Source organism: Ceratotherium simum, chromosome 3 (genome assembly GCF_057802395.1).
Source record: "Ceratotherium simum simum isolate JZ-2026a chromosome 3, ASM5780239v1, whole genome shotgun sequence".
In the NCBI taxonomy this organism is placed as follows: Eukaryota; Metazoa; Chordata; class Mammalia; order Perissodactyla; family Rhinocerotidae; genus Ceratotherium; species Ceratotherium simum.
In genome coordinates, this window is record NC_141902.1 from 75,756,170 (window position 1) to 75,775,872 (window position 19,703).

General features: G+C 39.0%; 1 pseudogene; it reads left to right on the top strand.

Moving 5' to 3' along the window:
• The first annotated feature begins 45 nt into the window (after positions 1 to 45).
• LOC101396993 (centromere protein K pseudogene) lies at positions 46 to 18,876 on the top strand (annotated as a pseudogene).
• Positions 18,877 to 19,703: the final 827 nt, after the last annotated feature.

A 19,703-nucleotide genomic window follows, 5' to 3' on the forward strand; every position in this document is an offset into this window, starting at 1 on the left:
CCGCGCATGCGCGTCCATTTGCCGCAGAGCTGAGATCCTGCCGCAATGCGGGGGCGCCAGCGCCCTTTCAGACTCGAAGAACTAGGGGATGGTGTCTACTGGATTCCAAGCGGCCAAGGTGGTGGTGCCTTGAGAGGGGGAATCTCGGGACCACGGCTATCTTGAGGTTAATGGCAACATCTCCCTATTTTGAAATATGTGTAAAATGTTCAGGAAATAATACTTAGTTCCCCAACAAATCTTTGCAGGCACCACTAGCCAAGCAATCCTGATTTACAATCACCCTCATGTCTTCCTATATGCTGTACCAAAAATGCTGGTTTGGAAAAGTTAAGTTGATGCACAACCACAGTCAATGTAAATATGCTAGATACCTGAAGCCCTGTCTAGAAGAAAATACAACTCTAGGAAGATGTTGTATTGTTCAAATTTGGTGGGATTTTTTTACCCTTTTTCTAATTTCTGCAATTTTTTTTGTAAATTATGCCAAACCAATTATAAAGTAATTAAACTCTCCAGTACAGAATGGATAGATCATTAAATTGTGAAAATTGGCTATTCATTTCTTGTAAAACAAAAAGTGAACTTGGATCCCTACATAAAACAAGAGCCTTTACTTGGCTACATTTAAACTTTAACCAATAATCAATGATATCCGAAGTGGGGGAGATAGCGCTTTCATGCAACACTAATAAACAGATACATGATTTTTTTTTCTAATGATACTGTGTCTACAGATATAATGGACACTTTAGTAACTCCAAAATTTCTACATAATAGTAGCATGGAAAACGACAATGCTGAGAAGTGGAAGCTAAAGAAATAATCCTGAAGCTGTATTTGCATAGTGTTTTGCATAGCTTTGTCCTTTTCTCAATTGTCCATATCAAAGAACTGAGGGTAAAGGTGGACTACTGGTGACTAAATGGCTAAAATCCACCCCCCATCTCCCTAAGCTAGTGTTCCCAATGATCTTATATTCAAACAACTGTAAAGAGACATGTTAATGCACACTTCTATAATAAAATATTTGAAACTATGTAATGTGCATCATGGAAGATAGATAATCTAAATAAATGTATATATAAACAATAAAATACAATATGCCTGACATAAAGAAAGAAGTATTAGACTGAACCATGTGAAATTATCAATATCTAACAGGTTTTTGACCTACAAAAATTACAATTTATAATAGTTCAATTTTACATATTCATGTGAAGTAACATACGAAGGAGTTCAGAACACGCCACCTCAAAATATGCCACTCTGGCATATTGACTATTCTGAGTTAACCCCCTATACATAGAAAGTCAACTCTAATCATGCGAGTGCATAGCAAAATATAATGATTAACTATATGTGGATATGTTATGTAAATAGATGTTCACATGCATATTGAAAAAAGTATGAAAGACCATACACCATTATAGTCTAGTGATGAAAACCATGCCTTTGAACTCAGACTCATTTGATTCAAAGTCTAGCTTTGACGCTTGACAGCAGTGTTAGCTTGGGCAAGTTATCTAACTTTCCCTGCCTTATTTTCCAAATCTGTATAATACAGGGGAATTGTACTTATCTTATATGATGATTTGACAATTAAATGAGTTAATATACATATTTAGAATAGGGTCTGATACAGACTAAACGCTCTATAGAAGTGTTGGCTCTTAGAACTGCACCAAATATTACTGTGGTACTTCCACCTGGAAAAGGTCCTTCCCAGGGGAGTGCAAATTGGGTATATATTTTTTATTGTTAACTAAAGTCCATACCTTATTCAGATTTCCTCATTTTTTGTCTAATATCCTTTTCCTGTTGCAAGATATCACACGTATTATGTTCAGTAGTCATCTCTCTAGGTTCCTCTGGGTTGTGACAATTTGGGTATTTTATTTTGGTTTTGTTTTTTACTTTTTACCATGTTTATACTTTTTGCAGTGATCATTAATTGCTTTTAGAATTTAAAAATAAATATTAAGATAAAACAAAGTTATACTTAGTTTTCAACTCTAATGTACTTGATTGTCTAGTTTCTTGACCCATCTTCCACCTTTTCTAGCCTGCTCTTTTTGACAACTCCGACTACTCTCCTCATAATTTCCTGGCTGCTCTACTGCATTAAGAAGCTGGCTTTGGATGCCAGAGAAGGCACAATGGGCTCCCTGCACCCTACAGACAATCTAAAGAGAGCTACCATTTTGGCTCACTCATCTACTTAAGGAGGATAATTTTTATTAGCTTATAAGCCTGATTGAGCATATCCTGCAGTTGGGAAGTAAATATACAGAAAAGGAGACTTCACCAGTAAACTTTGCTATAAGGACTGTGCCACTAGACCTTGATGTGTCTCCCAACCACTCCATTTTTTCCAAAGTCTAGACTTATCCCTGAGTCAAACGCTCAGGAATATGAGTTTAAAGGATATCAAGTCTGGATTACAACTATTCTCTATACAACTATAGCTGGAGAATCTGCAAAAAGTGATCAGAACTCCTATATCACATCACATACAAAAATTATCTCATAGTAGATCAAAGACATACATGTAAGAGTTTAAAACATAAATTTCTTAGAAGAAAAGATAGGTGTAAATCTGTGTGACTTTGACTTATGCAATGATTTCTTAGGTATGACACCTAATGCACAAGCAACTGAAAAAAAAATAAATTGGACTTCATCACAATTACATAAAAAGTTTTGCTTCAAAGGACACTATTAAGAAAATGAAAAGATAACCAGCAGAATGGTAGAAAATAGTTGCAAATGATATAGCAAATACAGGAAGTCTCACAATTCAACAATAGAAAGAGAAAAAAAATTTTTTTTAACAGGCAAAGGATTTGAATAGAGGATTAACCAAAAAATGGTAAACAAATGGCCAATCAGCACATGAAAAGATGCTCAACATCATTAGTCATTAGGGAAATGCAAATGAATAACTCAATGAGATGCCACTTCACACTCTCTAGGAGGGCTATAAACAAAAAGACCATAACAAGTGTTATTGAGGATATGGAGAAATTGGAACCCTCACACATCGCTGATAGGAATGTAAAATAGTGCAGCCACTTTGGAAAAGAGTTTGGGAGTACCTAAAAATTTAACCAGAAAGTTACCCTATCACCCACAATTTTACTGGTAAGTATATAACCCAAAAGAAGTGAAAACGTACATCTATACAAAAAGTTGTACATGAATTTTCATAGCAGTCTTATTATAATAGTCAAAAAGTGGAAGCATCCCAAATGTCTATCCCAATGTCAATAAACAAAATATTATGTGGTATGGCACATCCATACAATGGAATATCATTTGATCATAAAAAGGAATGAAATATTAATTCAAGCTATAAAATAGATGAACCCTGAATGCTAAACAAAAGAATCCAAACACAAAAGCTATAAAATCGATGAACCCTGAATGCTAAACGAAAGAATCCAAACACAAAAGCTGTAAAATAGATGAACCCTGAATGCTAAACGAAAGAATCCAAACACAAAACGCCACATTTTGTATGAGTCCATTTGTATGAAACGTTCAAAATAGGAAAATCCATAGAGACAGAAAGCTGATTAGTGATTGTCAGGGAATGGGGGAGGGGTGAATGGGCAGTGACTGCTAAAGGTTATGGGGTTTCTGTACAGGATGATGAAATGTTCTAAAATTAGATAGGTGATGGTTGGGATGATTGTAAAACATTGTGAATATACCAAAAAACACTGAATTGTGCAATTTTAAAAAGGTGGACTTTATGATATGTGCATTATAAATCAATTTTTTTTTAATCTCCATTGAGAGACATTCTATACAAAATTCCTGACTAGTAATCCCAAAACTGTCAAGGGCATCAAAAACAAAGAAGTCTGAGAAACTTTCTGAGTCTTGTCACAACCAAGAAGAGCCTTGAGACAGGAATAGTAAATGTAATGTGTTATCCTGGATGAGATCCTAGAACAGAAAAAGAACATTATGGAGAAACTGAGGACATCTGAATAAAGTATGAACTTCGGTTAATAATAATGTACCAATATTGGTTCATTATTTTGTAACAAATGTACCATACTTATGTAAGATGTTGATAATATGGAAATATATGTATGAGGTATAGGGGAACTCTCTGTATTTTCTTTGAAATAATTATGTAAACATAAAACTTCTGAAATAAAAAGTTAATTAAGGGGCCGGCCCCGTGGCTTGGTGGTTAAGTGAGCGCGCTCCACTGCTGGCGACCCGAGTTCGGATCCCGGGCTCCCACCGGCGCGCTGCTTCTCCGGCCATGCTGAGGCCGCGTCCCACATACAGCAACTAGAAGGATGTGCAGCTATGACACACAACTATCTACTGGGGCTTTGGGGGAAAAAATAAATAAATAAAATCTTTAAAAAAAAAAAAAAAAAAAAAAGTTAATTAAGAGGGGAAAAAAAACAGATCAAGCAAGGATATACAAAAATGTCCTAACATAGTGACCTACACAGGACAAGAAGGCTGGTGGAAAAGGGTAGAAGGGAGAGGTCCCACTGAAAAATCTCTCTAATTCTAATTTTTTTTTTAATTTTATGTCATTTGATTTATGAACTGTACCAAATAAAAAGCAAACAAGCAAATAGTACAGAAAAAGTTGTTCAAGGAAATTTGTCTGGCAAAAGGACACAATAAATAAGGTTAAAAGAAAAGAGACAGGGGGGGCCAGCCCCGTGGCTTAGCGGTTAAGTGCGTGCTCTCCGCTGCCGGCGGCCCGGGTTCGGATCCCGGGTGCGCACCGAGGCACCACTCCTCCAGCCATGCTGAGGCCGCATCCCACATACAGCAACTAGAAGGATGTGCAGCTATGACAGACAACTATGTACTGGGGCTTTGGGGGAAAAATAAATAAATAAAATCTTTAAAAAAAAAAAAAAAAGAAAAGAGACAGGAGAACCCATTTGCAATATACTTAGTAAATTAATATCTAGCCATTACATCAAGAACTCATAGAAATCAATAAGGAAAAGGGAACTTCACAGAAAAAGTGCAAGGATGCAGAGTCATTCTGACGTATTTGGTCTTTGTGATCTCTCTACTCTGCACCTGTTGCAGCTCTCTCTACCTGGGTGGTCCTTCCTACTTTCTGCTTTTAACACAGCCTGTGGACTCCCCACTCTAGCCCTAGCAGTCCCCTGGCAGGTGAAGAACAAAGAACACCAGTCTTCCTCCCTGGTTTTGGAGCCCACCCTCCAGCCATTATCAAACTCCAGCCCACCATCAGAAAGAGTGAGGAGCACGCAGGTAAATACTGAAGATGTTGAGAAACAGCCAGAAGAAAATGTTAGATTCTAACTATGAGGTCTTTGGATTTTAAACACATTCTGGTCCCCAGAAAGTCCGCTGCTTGGACAAGATCTGCATAAATTCCAATAGCTTTATTTTGAATTTTCTTGCTTTTTGAAACAATCCAAATAAACAGTGATAACTTCAAATACACAGACTTGACATTTTGTGAGGTAACTTGGTCAATCTTAGCAAAAAAGTTTGAGAGCAGGGAGGAGCAGAGAGAAAGTTTATTTTGTTTTGAAGGCAGATTTCTATATTGAGTTTTTTGTTAAACTGTGAAATACTGATGAAACATTAATAAATTCTTGTAGGAAAGTGAGTGGTAGATTGAGATGTTTTGAGTCATATAAATTGTTTTGTATTTCCTGAATTTGAGGCAAATATAAAAAGTCCTACCCAGACATGAAAATAAGATGTGCTGCTACTTGGATAAAAGACTTTTGGAGGAGGTGAAAAAACACTTTAAAATAAAACAAACAGGGCCGGCCCTGTGGCTTGGTGGTTAAGTGCGCGCACTGCAATGCTGGTGGCCCGGGTTCGGATCCCGGGTGCGCATAGAGGCACCACTTCTCCGTCCATCCTGAGGCCGAATCCCACATACAGCAACTAGAAGGATGTGCAGCTATGACATACAACTATCTACTGGGGCTTTGGGGGGAAAAAATTAAATAAATAAAATCTTTAAAATAAAACAAACATAACTATATCACAGAACAAAATATAAAATCATTAATTGTTAAATATGAAACAAGATATTATAAAGTATTGTTTGTGACCACTAGACAATCCTCAGTCTATCTTTTCTGGCTTTGGGGAAGAGTCTTTAAAATATTATATTTGTCTTAAATAAAAAGCATTTCTGCTAATATGAAAATAAAATAGTTATATCCACTAAAACATTTTTGAAAATCTCGTTCTAATATATCAAAACTAAAACAAATATAAAAGAAAAATCATAAAATAAAATGCAAACAATTTGAAGTACAGGTAAAATGATTTTATATCTTAAAAATTTGTGGAATGTAGACAACACTATTGAAAATGGTACCACAGAGAGACTAAAGTTCTTTTTACAACAAAAATAAAAATTCAGAAGCAGAAACTTAAGGCAATAAAACTATAAAGACGAGGGGCCGGCCCAGTAGTGTAGTGATTAAGTTCATGCGCTCTGCTTTGGCGGCCCAGCGTTCACAGCTTCGGATCCTGGGCGTGGACCTACCCACCACTTATCAAGCCATGTTGTGGCAGCGTCCCTTATAAAGCAGAGGAAGATGGGCACAGATGTTAGCCCAGGGCCAATCTTCCTCAGTAAAAAGAGGAGGATTGGCAATGGATGTTAGCTCAGGGCTAATCTTCCTCACACACACACAAAAAAAACTATAAAGACTATAGGGTTTAAAGTTCGCGTTGTATGTGAGTAGCTATTTTTATTATTATTTATTTTACAAATACATGTTCTTACTATGCAGCAGGTGACTTTACAGGCACTTTAACATTAGTCCAAATAACAACCATATGAGTTTATTTCCTACCTCCATCCCTTTTACAGATTAGAAAACTGAGGCCCAGAGAGATGAAGAACCACACTGAAAGTCACACAGCTCACAAGTATCTGAATCCAGATTCCAACTCAGCACTCTGGTTCCCATGTCCCTGCTCTTAACCACTACCCTATGCTGTAATGACAGTCTACCAACGGTAATTATCATTTTAATTCCACAAAGGGTTTGCACAAATCCATATATATCAACCTAAAGCCCAAGAAGAAAGCTGGGTGAAAAGACAAAACAGGACACACACACCTTCAGCAAGGAAGTCCAAAAACTGCCCAGACCGGCTCCTAGCTCAAGGCACTGGGTGGCAACCTTTCATTACCTGCATAATTCATTCATTCACAAGAAAGCTGACCAGGAGAGAGAAATCTTGGCTGTAGGCTCCTTCCCCCAATCTGGGGGAACAGCAGGAGGAAGATTCTCCTAATGGCAGCCTTGGAAAATCCCAGGACCAGCTCTGGAAGAGGTTGAGTGAGGAAAGAGAGTGCTTACTCTTCTTGAGAATGCTCAAACAAAAAAGACACTCTTTTATCCACCACTGTTGCACATTCTCACTGTGTCCAAGCTTTAGACAAGAACACCCTAGATGGTCAGCAAAATCCCATCTACTGCCTGTACATTTTTCAAATGGTAGGCAGGGAATCAAAAGAAAGACTATTTTGTGACATGAAAATTATATGAAATTCAAATTTCCGTGTCTATAATAAAGTGTAATTAGAACATAGCTGAATAGAAAAACCCAGTCTTTCCCTCCTGAGTAGAGAAAAATCCAGTTCTCCACCTCTTATGTGTTTCTCCTTTAGTCTCACACTCACACAGAATACTTCATTTCTGATACTTCTGTTACCAAATGTGTGTGTGTGGGGTTCTCCACACCAAGCAATTCTCCAAGACACCAGCTGGGTGTCCTCATATTTAACTCAACTCTGATACTATCTACCTGGTTATAATGTCAGATCCCATAGCTGGAGGTCTCAGTCACACGAAACTGCCCCCCACTTCAGATGCCAATCACGAGTAGTAGATCCCCATATTACCCAAAACTTCTGTTTAACTTGGCTACAAATTGGGGGTTCCTGTGACTTCTTTCTCCTCTGGGTTCTCTTAATTTGCTAGAGCGGATCACAGAACTCAGGGAAATATTTACTTACATTTATCACTTTATTAAAGGATGTCATAAAGAATACAAATGAACAGCCAGATGAAGAGATACCTACTGTAAGTTCTGAGAGGGTTCCAATCACTGGAACTTCTGTCCCTGTGGAGTTGGGGTGTACCACCCTCCCAGTACTTGGATGAGTTCACCAACCTGGAAGCTCTCCAAATCCCATACATTTGGGATTTTTATGGAGGCTTCCTCACCTAGGCATGATCAATTATTAAGTCCATTTCCAGCCCCTCTCCCCTCTCGGGGGGTGAGGAAGGGTCGCTGGAAAATCCAAGCTTCTAATCATGGCTTGGTCTTTCTGGTGACCAGCCCACTCTGAGTTCTTCCTAGTGCTTTTATCACTTAGGAATTTACTAAGCTTTTAGGAGCCCTGTGTCAGGGACAGGGGTAAAAGACCAAATATTAGAGCAAGAGATGCTCCTAACGTTCTTACCACTTAGGAAATTACAGGGGTTTTAGGAGCTCAGTGCCAGGAACTGGGAGCAAAGACCAACATATTTTCTATTATCTCACAACAGCCATGCCCATTTGTTTACATATTATCAATGGCTACCACTACACAGTTGAGTAGTTAAAACTGATAGGATTCAGGACACACTACTCCAAAATATGGCACCTTGGCATATTGAATATTTTAAGCTGAAGGAGTTTGAGAAAATAGCAGAAGCAGGAAGGTCACTTTGATCTTCTCTCCACCCTTCTCCTCCGAAATAGGTCATAAAAAAACTCTTGTGAGAGGTGCCCTCCCTATACCTGGAAGGAAGGAGCATCCTTATTTCCAAAGACACAGGGAATCCAAGAAAATCTGAACAAACAGGCCTTGTTAAATTTCCCCCAGTTTACTACACTAACCTCATACTCTCTGACCTATCATATTTCTACATGACTGCCCACCTCATCAAACCTAGCATAAAAACAATCAGGTCTAACTCTTTCTTCAGATGTTCATTTCCTTAGAAATGAAGGCTCCTGTGTCACATAAAACTTATCAAATATACTTGCCTGCCTTTGTCAGTTTAATTTTCTGACCCAGTCAGGGACCCTGAGAGGGTTGAGGAAAACGTTTTCCTCCCCTATACAGCAGAAACCATATGCTCCATAAACACACAAATATTTACTATCTGGATGTGATGATAATTTTTTGTGTCAAATTGACAGGGCCAAAGTACCCATATATTTGGTCAAAAACTAATTTGTATGTTGCTGTGAAGATATTTTTTAGATGGGATTAACATTTCAATCAGTAGACTTAGCGTAAAGTCGATTATTCTCCACAATGTAGGTGAGCCTCATTCAATCAATTGAAGGTCTTAAAAGAAAACAGACTGAGGTCCCCCTAAGGAAGATGGAATTCTGCCGGCAGACGGCCTTGGGAATCAAGGTGCAACATCAACACTTTCCTGGGTCTCCAGCCTGCCAGCCTACCCTGTAGATTTTGGACTTGCCATCCTCCACAATAACATGAGTCAATTCTTTAAAATAAATCTCAATCTTTCTCTCTCTCAAAAGAGAGATAGAGAGAGACCAACCCTATATACACATTCTATTGGTTCTATTTCTCAGGAGAACTCTAATACAGATTTTAGTACTGAGAGTGGTTCTAAAGGAACAGAATCTTAAGGATGAGTTTTCTGACTTGGTTCTAGGGTTTCTGCAATTGGTTCTTTAATCTGATTAGATTTAAAGGCATTAATAAGTCTATATCCAGTAGTAAAGAGAGCATGGATTGTCCATGGTATGATGTAGCAATGGAGATATGCAAAATATCACCTTTGGATACCCCTAATCACATACTTACAAGAAGCAAGGTTCTGGGTGACCATGGATATGATACCCTCGAAAAACTTTTCTCAAATTAATGGTTAAGGGCCGGCCCCGTGGCTTAGCGGTTAAGTGCGTGCTCTCCGCTGCCGGCGGCCCGGGTTCGGATCCCGGGTGCGCACCGAGGCACCGCTCCTCCGGCCATGCTGAGGCCGAGTCCCACATACAGCAACTGGAAGGATGTGCAGCTATGGCAGACAACTATGTACTGGGGCTTTGGGGGAAAAATAAATAAAACCTTTAAAAAAAAAAAAAAAAAAAAAAAAAAAAAAAAAAATTAATGGTTAAAATGAGATTGGCTGATTATATGGCCTCATGGAAGTTCCCTATGATCATATAACAGAGGAAGAGAAAACTCAGGCCTGCATGATATGCAGACACCACCTGAAAGTAGACAGCTTCAGGATGATGGTCTCTTTCTGGGATATTCCTGAAGGACAGTGGTAAAAGGAAATCCTTCCAGTGGGCAGAACTTCCAGCAGTGCACCTAGTTGTTCACTTTGCTTAGAAGAAATGGCCAGACGCATGATAATCTTTAATAATCAAGTGGACAGTATGACTCATTCTGTGGATACCAGTCAGTCCCTTTCCCCAGCCAACACGGTCATTGCCCAACAGACTCATGAACAATGAGGCCATGGTGGCAGGGATGGAGATTATACATGGGCTCAGCAACATGGGCTTCCACTCACCAAGGCTAACCTGGCTACAGCCACTGCTAAGAGCCCAATCTGCCAGCAGCAGAAATCAACACTGAGTCCCTGATATGGCACCATTCCCAGGGTTATCAGTCAGGTACCTGGTGTCAGGTTGATTACATTGGACTGCTTCCATCATGGAAGGGGAAGCATTTTGTCCTTACTGGAATAGACATTTACTCTGGATATGGATTTGCCTTCTCAGTTTGCAATGCTTCTGCCAAAACTACCATCCATGGACTTACGGAATGCCATATCCATCATCCTGGTATTCTACACAGCATTGTTTCGGATTAAGGAACTCACTTCAAAGTGATGGTGTTCAGGACATGCTACCCCCAAATATGGCACCTTGGCATATTAAATATTTTAATCTGAAGAAGTTTGAGAATATGACAGAAGCAGGAAGGTCACTCTTACCTTGCCTGTACCTCACCATTCTTCCCTGAAACAGGCCATAAACCCTCGTGTGAGAGATGTCCTCCCTATATCTGGAGGAATGGACCATCCTTATCTCCAAAGACAAAGGGACGCCGAGAAAAATCCAAACAACTAAGCCTTTCTAAATTTCCCTCAGTGTACTACAATTACCTCATACTCCTTAACCTCTCATTCTGTTCCATGCCTTCCCACTCTTAAATAAACCTAGCATAAATATCCTCAGGTCTAACTGTTTCTTTGAGTCTTCATTCTTTATTAAGGCTCCTGTGTCACATAAAACTTACATTAAATAAATTTGCACTCTTTTCTTCTGTTAATCTGTCTTTATAAGTTTAATTGTGCGACCCAGCCAGGAACCTTGAGAAGGTCAAGGAAAACATTTTCCTCCCCTACAACAGCAAATGAAGTGCAGCAATGGACCCATGTTCATGGAATTCACTCTTCTTACCACGTTCCCCACCATCCTAAAGCAGCTGGCTTGATAGAAGGGTGGAATGGCTTTTGAAAACTCAAATGCAGTGCCAGCTAGGGGCAATACCTTGTAGAACTGCGGCAAGGTTCTCAGGAGGCTGTATGATATGAATCAGCATTCATTATATGGTGCAGTTTCTCTGATAGCCAGGATTCACAGGTCCAGGAATCAAAGGGTAGAAATGAGAGTCGCACCATTCACTACTAACCCTAGTGACCCTCTAGCAAAATTTTTACTTCCTGTCCCTGTGGCTTATGCTCTACCAGAAGTGATCTTAGTTCCAAAGGGAAGGATACTTCAAACAAAAGACCCAACAATGATTCCACTGAACTGAAAGTTGAGACCGCCACTCAGCTACTTTGGGCTCCTCACGTCTCTGAATCAACAAATAAGGGAGCTACTGTGCTGCCTGCAGTGATTGATCCTAATTACCAATAGGAAATTGGACTACTACTCCACAATAGAGGTAGTAAAGAGTATGTCTGAAATATAGGAGATCTCTTAGGGCATTTCATAGCATTACTATACCCTGTAATTAAAGCCAGTGGAAAACTGAAACAACCAGGCAAGACTACTAATGGCCCAGACCCTTCAGGAATGAAGTTTTGGTCACCCCACCAGGTCAATCACAACCAACTGAGGTGCTTGCTGAAGGCAGAGGGGATACAGGATGGGTAGTGGAAGAAGTTATAAACACCAGCTACAACCATGTGATAGTTACAGGAAGGAACACTGTAATAGTGATGAGTGTTTTTCCTTATTGTGTTATGGATAGGTTTGTGTGGTTGTATGTTCATATATATCTTTATTTTCTTCCCTCTCTTATCTCCTTATCATATAACGTAAGACATAGTAACTTAATATCATGGTATTTAGGTATTGTTAACTTTATATTTCATTTGCAGGATATCAAGGAAAATAATGAACATCACCCAAAGACTTTGCATTCTCTTCTCTTCTAGGGAAGGGGTGAGTGAGTTTTTCATTTTATGCTAGATAGTTGTATCATGTTAGGCAGAAGTATGACATTGCTAATGTCTTTATTTGGAAATTAAGTATGGATTAAGGAGATGTATATGGGTGCCATGTTGACAAGGGGTGAAGATGGTAATTTTATGTGACAACTTGGCTGGGCCACAGTAACCATATACTTGGTCAAACATCAGCTTGGATGTTGCCGTGAAGGCGTTTTTGGATGAGATAACATTTAAATCAGTAGACCTTGAGTAAACTGACCCTTTAGAGAAAAAGTTTTCTGATCTCTACCCTAGTCACTTGGCCTACATCACAAAAGTTCTCAGGGATTCCTGGTCAGAATAGTGTGATTAACAATATTCCTCACAGAATTTATTCCTGCATGCCATACTAAAAAAGGTTGATTTTGAAATGTAAAGCCTAAAAAATATTTTTAAAAAAGAAGGCAAAACATATAGACCAATGGAATAAAGAGATCAGAAATAAACCTTTGCGTATAGGTCAAATGATTTCAACAAGGGTGCAAAGACCATTCAATGGGGAAAGGACAGTCTTTTCAACAGATGGTGCTGGGAAAATTGGATATCCACAGTGCAGTTGGAACCTTACTTTACATAATACACAAAAATTAACTTGCAATGGATCACAGACCTAAATTTAAGAGCTAAAACTATAAATCTCTTAGAAAACATTAGTGAATGCTTCATGACATTAGATTTGGCAATGATTTCTTGGATATGACATCCAAAGTACAGGAAACAAAAGAAAAATAGTTTAATTGGAGTACATCAGAATTAAAAACTTCTGTTGCATCAAATCAACAGAGTGAAAAATCAAACCACGGAATGGGAGACAATATTTGCAAACTATATATCTGATAAGGGGTTAATATCCAAAATATATCAAGAACTCCTACAACTCAACAACTACAACAACAACAACAAAAACAACCTTATTAAGAAATGGGCAAAGGACTTGAATAGACATTTCTCCAAAGTTATACCAATCAGTAAAAATCAGTATTCAATGAGATACCACTTTATACCCATTAGGATGGCTATTATATTAAAAAGTAAAACCAAAAACAGAAAATAACAAGCATTAGCAGGGATGTAGAGAAATTCAACCCTTGTGCCTTGCTGTTGGGAATGTAAAACAGTGCATCAGCTATGAGTTCATCTGTACATAGTTTCCCAAAAAAATTAAAAATAGATTTATCATATGTGGTATGTATATGTAGTATGTACATACAATGAAATATTATTCAGCCTTAGAAAGGAAGGAATTCTGACACATGGCTACAACATAGATGAATCTTGAGTACATTATGTGACTAATATACTCCAGAGAGCAAAGTACAAATATTGAATGATTCCACTTATATGAGATACCCAGAAGAGCAATATCCATAAAGACAGAAAATAGAATAGTCATTGCCAGAGGCTAGTGATAGGGAGAAATGGGGAATTGTTATTTAATGGGTACGGAGTTTCAGTTTTGCAAGATGAAAAGAGTTCTCGAGATGTATAGTTGATGATTGCAAAACAGTGTGACACACTTAATGCCACTGAGCTGTACACTTAAAATGTTTAAGACGGCAATTTTTTTGTAATAGGTACTTTACCACAATAAAAAAAATAGCGCAAAGCATTATGATGAACGAGCAAATTATTAGATGCATGAAATGCAAGTCCAGCTGCAAATTTTAAAAATACTAAAAAAGTCAGTATATTATACATTTCCAGGGAAATTGTTTTGGTTCTAGTAATAGCTTTATAAGTTACTGGTAAAATATACATTTTTTTTAATTTACAGTGAATTCTGTTGATAATTAAAAATAGGTAAAATTTTGTTAGCCCCACTCCCCTGGCCTCAACCATCATTATTCCATTGGTCCAAACTTGTACTATGCTCAAATCCAATTCCTCTCCCACTAAGATTCTGGTTCCCTACCTCCTCATAGTTCAGCACCCAGCACCATTTTACCAGATATCAGAAATCTGGGTTCCCCGAAAGTTAATACAGCACCAAACTTGCCTTCCCAACTCTTGATGCCAAAGGACATGTTAAGCTGTCCCTGATTCTTAGAGACACATTTTACACAGAATTATGGAATATAAATAAGTGTATCTTTTAGCAGGAGGTTCATTAATTAAACAATTCACAGGACACTCATGGGGATCTTCAGTGCAGAGGAGCAGAAAGAGGGCAAAAAGGAGAAAGAATATAAATAACACGACTCATAATATTTCTCTGTCTCATCCCAAAAAGTGAATACCCACAGTTCACTTTTCTCAAAAGCAGGAAGCACCTTCTAATGCCTAACCTTATTTTGGGGCAACTTTTCAGCTTCCGTTTGTCTGAAAGCTCTCCTGTTTAAAACTTCTCTTGATTGCATTTGCTCTACATAGGCCATGCATGCTGGAGATGACATGTTTAGAACAAAGTGATCTCCAATCCAATGACCTGGTGTGGGTCACTCCCCTTGGAACCTTTCATGCCTCCTCTCTTCCCTACTGTTTCCCCAAAATGCTTCCCACTTCACATTAAAGACAAGAAACACTCCCATCCCTCCATGGTCCTTTCACATCCAAATCTCAGTTCAGACTCTTGCCTGCAGCCTAGCACTTCTTTCTCTCCATCCTTGTCTCAGCTTGGACTGCACAACCTTCAGGAAGCCTCTCAGGAGGTTTCAGAGGCAGAGACACCTTAACACAAAGCACATTCCCCACGCCAGTACTTCTATCTAGACTGCAAATAAACCTATCTATTAAACAAAATCTAACTTCTACCAGAATGAAACCTCTAAGATAAGTCTGTGATCTCCCATTACACACACACAAGTAACTGAGTTCCTGCCCTCATACGGGCATTCAACAAAAATAGTTTAATTGTATAAATCAGAGGTCAGCAACCATTTTCTGTAAAGAGCCAGATAGTAAATATGTTAGGCTTTAAGAGCCATAGGCCTCTGTTGCAACCACTCAGCTTTGCTGCTGTAGTGTAAAAGCGGCCATAGACAATGTGTAACCAAATGGGCATGACTGTATTCCCACATAACATTACTTATGGACACTGAAATTTAAAGAAATAGTATTTTTCTTTTGTTTTTTCAACTACTTAAAAACATAAAAATCCATTTTAGCTCAAAAGTCATATACATACAGGGAGCAGTCCGGATTTGGCCACAGGTCATCCTTTGCTGACAGGCAGTATAAATGAATACAGTTTGAGTCAGTCCCAAATGTGTCTCTATGGTCTCGTTCTTTGTTTTTCCAATTATCCTGCAGACTTGTCCCTAGCTTACCAGAGGATCACCCTGATGAAAATCCTTCACCATAGGCCATGCACCCTATACTCCATGGGTCCTGTGTACTTGTTAAACCCCATATCTTGCCTCTCCCTTCTCTCTCCATATGTTTGTAAGGCAGGCCTTTTGTCTTTTGGCTGTATCTCTGATGTGCTCAGGTTCCTTGTCTGTGAACTTCCATCAAATCCTTCCACTTCTCTACCCTGGGCTCACTGAGTTCCAGCCCACTCATTGTCTTCCCTAAGAATCCCTTCCTGGCTATCCTCTAGGCTCCTAAACACACGGTACTTAGCTGATCATCCTCTCATAGACAGCAGGTTGTCTGATTGCTTGCCCTCTCTCTTCCAAATCAGGTCCCCACAAGAGCCATAGCTATTTTGCCAACAATTTCACAAACGGGCTGGCAAAAAGTGAACTTTCAATCAACATTACAGAATCAATGATTCTCACTGCTAGGAGACACATTAAGAAAGAAGAAAACTGAAACAAACTGGAAATCTTTTAATGTATCTGGCATCATTGCTAGTAGAGACAGCGGCTTAGATGGGGAGTGCCACCAGACAAAACTAAAAAACAGAAGCAGCAGTGGCTCTGTGGTGGCAAGAGATGGGCTGCAGAGAGTGCCGTACAGGTTGAAACTTGCCACTGGGGCTGCTGGCAACTCACAGGATATGCAGCTCCAGTCCTGAAGGTGAGGAACTGGATTCTTGTGATATTGTGACTTATAATAAGACATATATATTTGGTCTTCATCCCCCTTTCTGTCACAGAGCTCCTAAAACCTTTGGAATGTCCTGTAATCAGAGTGATAAAGGTCCCTTTTGTTATGTTAATGAGGTGACAATAGAAGGCCTGGAAGGATGGGGGCTGGTTTGGTTGCCAGGAGAACCAAGTGATTAGAAAGTTGGAACTTTCAGTCCTATCGCCCTGACCTCTGGGGAGAGGAGAAGGGCTGGAGATTGAATCAATCTCCAATGGCCAATGATTTAATCAATCATGTCTATGTAATGGATTCTTCATAAAAACCCAAAAGGACAGGATTTGGAGAACTTCCACGTTCTCGGTTGGTGAACCAGAATGTTTCCACATGCCACTATGCCGGGCTCAGGGCCCAAACTCCATGGGGACAAAAGTTCCTTTGTTTAGGACCTTGCACTAGGTATCTCTTCCTCTGGCAGTTGATTCCTATCTTTTAATATCCTTTCAATAAACTGGTAATCTAGGGAGTAAACTGTTTTCCTGAGTACGGTGAGCCACTCTAGCAAATTAATTGAACTCAAGGGGAGGGTCATAGGAACCTCTAATGTAAAGCCAGTCAATCAGAAGTACAGATAACAACTCAGACTTGAGATTGGCATCTGAAGGAGGGGGACAGTTTCGTGGGATAAGCCCTTAACTTGTGGGATCTGATGCTATCTCTGGTAAGACAGTATCAGAACTGAATTGAATTGTAGGACACCCAGCTGGTGTCTGAGAATTGCTTGGTGGTACGGAAAAATTTAAACACTGGAACTGGGTGCACAGACCTTAACACCCAATGTCCAGTCATGCCTTGAGTATAACTCTTCTCCAGCTCCAAAACCTCACTGGTTAGGAGAGACAGCTGGAGCGGTGGGGAACTGAAGGAACTTGTTAACTTGTGGGCTTCCCTTCAAGTCCTCCAAATACATCTTCTCCCCTGAGCTTCTTTAATCTCTAGCACATTCTCTGAAAGTGATAAAGAAACTGATGCACAGATGATTTAAGTGACTTTCCCAAAGTTCCATGTCGTTTTTTACTATCATAAGGCTAAGAAAATCACAAGCACGATTCAGTGAATCAGCAAGCTATAGATCCAGACAGTACTACAGATGTGGAAGATGTTACAGATGCTAAAAAACTTATTAAAGAATGTGAAGAAACATGAAACAATACAGAAGAATGTCAGAACAAATTATTGCTTGTTGGAACTGGGACACTCACTGATTCAAATGCTCAGTTATCATTATTAATTATGCAAGTGAAATATCTGAACCACTGAACTCAGTTAATGTTAGAGAGAAACTCCTGAAATAATTCCACTGGATGAAGATGTTCTGGTAACATTAGGAAAAGAAGAGTTCCAAAAACGAGATATGATCTTGAAATGGCACTTTCTACTATTCAGTCAAATGGAAAGTTAAAGGAAGACTTGCAAACAGAATGTGGGAGATCAAGATTTGGCCACCCTGAAATATATCTCTTTACCTTGATTGTTTTCTCTGAGGGACATTTGACCTCCCCCACTAAATGCCTAAAGAATTTGACATGGTGGCTCCTTCCTGGAACAGATCTTCTATCATGATGGCTGTAAAGATAATGTAGAATAGAGGTTACAATAGGAAAGGCACCAAGCCTCTTTTATCAAAAACTCTGTCTCTCCCTGACCACATTATCTATAGATGACCCTGAAAAGAATTGTCTTCATGCCCTCTGAAGTCCCAGGCCACTACCCGCCCCCAACATGCTCCTCGCCTTTAGCTGCAATACTTAAGCAAGCAGCTTAGACAGAGGGACGAGTTGCTCATTTCTGAGTTTCTCCCATGTATACATGTTATTAAACTTGGTATTATTTTCTCCTGCTAACCTGTCTTGTTGATTATTTGGCCAGCCATAAGAACCTTAAGGAAAAGGGCAGAGGGAGATTCTCACTCTTCCCCCGACAAGAACAACAATGGTTGATGAGCAGCAACAGATACTGGAATCTCTTCATATACTACACAATGAATTGAAACATCACATAGTGACATTTTCTGAATTGATAACTTTTAATAAGCTGAAAACAAAAATGCTTAATATAAAAGAATATAAGGAGAAACTCTTGATAACCTGGGGTGAGTTTCTAGAAGACCATTATCCTCTACCTGATGGAAATGTGAAAAAAAGAGCATTCAAGAATCAACTGCATAGCTGATAATCTCTAACATTTTATGAAGTGTTATTTAATAGATATCAATGGGTTATTTGGTGTCCCACATGATCCACATGTCAAAATTAGTGATTTCTTTTAGCCACTTTATATTGAGCTGCTGTTACTTAATGGAATTGCCTTGAGATATCCAGAAGATCCAACACAAATAAGATTAGAAGCCTTCCATCAGTAAAAGGATGGTCTCTTTTTCACACAGTACTTAAAGAATCTTGTCATTCAAGGATAATGGAAACATTGAGGATATCTACTTTATCTACTTAGATAAAGAACATTACTTGCAATTCAAAACACATAGTCCATCTTCCTTTTATCTGAAATATGGTGCAATCTATTCATTTTGGAATGGTCCTCTGTCATTCATTTAGTGCTTTGGTGTTTTAAAATGTATGGACAAGAATGCAAGTAAAACATATTCTAGACTTAATATTATAAAATATTTAACGTACCTACTTCATGCAACAGTCCTTGCAAAATTCTTTGTTAATTTATGATATTGCTAAGGTAATCTTTTCCATTTAAATTTTATGACTGTTTCTTTTATGCATCTTGAGTTCTATTTGGTGCTTAACTCCTTTATATTTAAGAATTATAATGGAAAGGCCATTTAATTTGCAGATGGTTTTATTTATTTATTTTTTTGGTGAGGAAGATCAGCCCTGAGCTAACATCCATGCCAATCCTCCTCTTTTTGCTGAGGAAGACTGGCCCTGGGCTAACATCTGTACCCATCTTCCTCCACTTTTATGTGGGACGCCACCACAGCATAGCCTGACAAGCAGTGCATCAGTGCACACCCAGGATCTGAACCCGGGGCGTCAGCAGCGGAGCACGCACACCCAACCACTACACCACGGGGCCGGTCCTGCAGATGGTTTTAAAACTGAAGTAGTATCTGATGAAGAAGGCAGCAAAATTTAAGAATATTTAGGAAATTTGCTTCATGTACACCGCCTTATTTTTTATTTTTTAGTTTTTTAATAATTTTATTTATTTTTCCCC